Genomic DNA, 2,360 nt, shown 5'->3' with positions numbered 1-2,360 from the left:
GAGAGAGGGTAGTTTAAGAGGACAAAAGAAGGAGAAATAAATCAAATGGCTAGATAAATAATGAGTATAAAAGAGGAAAAGATAAAAAAAATAGGTGGAAGGGAATAGAAAGAGTGAAAGGAAGAGAGACGGGTACATCTGTGAGTTAAAATAGAAGTGCGCTAAAACAGAAGTTTTAACAATCATTAAGATTTTGGGGTCAAAACCACGCATGACTCTCTTATATATGCCTCCTACAATCATACAGACCCCTGCCTAGCCACGCACACGCATATCCATACACACATACATACATACATACACATACCCGCATGTGTGTGTGTGTGTGTGTGTGTGTGTGTGTGCGTGCGCGCGTCTATATGTGCATGTATGTTATATATATATAAGTCTGCAGACAAACATGTGCATGAAAAGACAGTACATACAAAAGATGGCGACCAAAGCCAACATATATTCACGTAGAGTTTATATATTTGAAGATACTCTCATGCATGCACATATTTTACTAGAAATCTAGTAATATTTATTAGTCTGCATGCGTATGCGAAAATGCACTGGGTTTGCTGTGTATATGTGTGTGCGACCAATCGTGAGTAGCAGTGACTACATCCAGTTGAATGCAACGATGTGTAATGTATTTTGTGTATGTTGAAGATGTGATTAATTATATCACTCTTATTCATATATACGTACACGTACTGCACACGCTTGCCTCGTCTATACACAAAAATACACACATACACGCATGCACACGTAACTATTCTTATTAATATAAATTAGATTCTGCCTCTACCTTTGTACTTGACCTGTTTGTGATGTACGTGTGCGCGAGTGTGAGTGTATGCGTGCATGTGAGTGAAGTGTACCCGTAGGTGTGTGTGTGTGCTTGTTTGTGTGTGTGTGTGTGTTTGTGTGCGTGTGTGTGTATGCATGTGTTTGTGTGTTCAGATGATAGCACTTGCAATACTAGTCATGTTGTTTCGAATTTCAACACGAGGAAACCAAAAACTCAGATTCAGAGACAATAAATGTGTAATGCAGCAAATAAAAAGAAAATGAACGACAGAAGGGAAATGGACAGTATTAGGATCTATTTTAAAACGGGGGCCACAGTTTTCATTAATGTTTTACGTAGTGTTTTTGGTACCGAAAGACTTTCAAACTTCGTATACTTATCTATTTTGTGTTATAGAACAGAAAAATATTTTTGTATTCGAATTTATTTCATGTAAAAAATTGTCTTATTTCGATAATTTCAACCAATCACTGACAAGTATTCAGTTATTTATATTTACTCCTTTGGCTGATTAAGCGGTGTAAAGCGTATTTAATCTCCATACCTTCGTTTTATTTGCATTTTTCATTTTAAATTTGCTTTAACCCTAACCCTAACCCTAACTCTAACCGTAGGGTTAGGGTTAGGGTTAATTGTTTCAGAATCGTTTGTTTATGTAGTCGGCACTTAATGTATATCGGCTGAATGGACGTCAGTGATTGGCTGAAATTACAGAAATACGACAACTTTAACATGGAATAACTTAGGGATTTCTTTTTTTTTTTAAGAAGACTAAGAGAAAAAGATATTTTATATGACGCATTCTACCAGTTCCAAGTTTCAAAGTGTTTCGTTAAGAAAATACTGTGGCCCCCGTTTTAAAATAGATCCCAGTATTATACTAAAGCGGTAATCTGGTAGAATCGTTAGCACGCCATGCAAAATGCTGAGTGGAATTCCTTCTGACCTGGCGTTCTAGCTGACTTTGCCTTTCATCCTTTTGTGGCCGACTTTGCCTTTTATCCTTTTGTGGTCGACGAAAAGAGTATCAATTGGGTACTGGGGTCGATGTAATTGACGAGTCCCTCCCTGAACATTTTGGGCCTTGTGCCTATAGTAAAAAAGGTTATACAATCTAATATTTGTCACCATACTGTGGACTACTTAAGTGCTGAAGGAAGTGGAGACGGGAGGGCAAAAAAGATATTATTGTCGGTACTTGATTAATTGACCTTTAGATAGAAAAAGAAGAAAAGAAAAGAAGGACAAAGAAAAGTTTTAAAATTCTTATGAGATAGTCTTCGGAAGAAACTGTTGGAAACATCTTGAAAAATGCTATGCCATGGAATACTTGGAAAAATGTCGAAGGTAATGTGAGGAAAATACATAAAACAAAGGAATAAAGCTGTATAGATCAATGTTACTCTGTTTCTTAAGAGGATCGTCTTCTCGGCCATCAACGCCATCAACATAAAAGCACCACATAGACAAGAAGAACTTGAAATTCTCGCGCACAAGAAACAGCCCATGATATATTTACAGACAGACAAACAGACACACACACACACACACACACACACACACA

The 2,360-nt window shown here is 37.0% G+C and overlaps 1 long non-coding RNA gene across 2 annotated transcripts in view; it reads right to left on the bottom strand.

Moving 5' to 3' along the window:
- The window catches only part of LOC106875958 (uncharacterized), a 12,573-nt gene that overhangs the window by 3,333 nt on the left and 6,880 nt on the right, over positions 1–2,360 (bottom strand). Inside the window, exon 3 of one of the 2 annotated variants that reach the window (XR_008264032.1) lies at positions 1,341–1,498. The exons of the other annotated variant lie outside the window; for it this stretch is intronic. This is a non-coding gene — a long non-coding RNA (uncharacterized LOC106875958). The remainder of the gene's footprint in view (positions 1–1,340; positions 1,499–2,360) is intronic. 2 annotated transcript variants of the gene reach the window in all.

This window comes from Octopus bimaculoides, chromosome 4 (genome assembly GCF_001194135.2).
Source record: "Octopus bimaculoides isolate UCB-OBI-ISO-001 chromosome 4, ASM119413v2, whole genome shotgun sequence".
NCBI classification, from domain to species: domain Eukaryota; kingdom Metazoa; phylum Mollusca; class Cephalopoda; order Octopoda; family Octopodidae; genus Octopus; species Octopus bimaculoides.
This window is presented reverse-complemented; position numbering and strand designations above follow the sequence as displayed.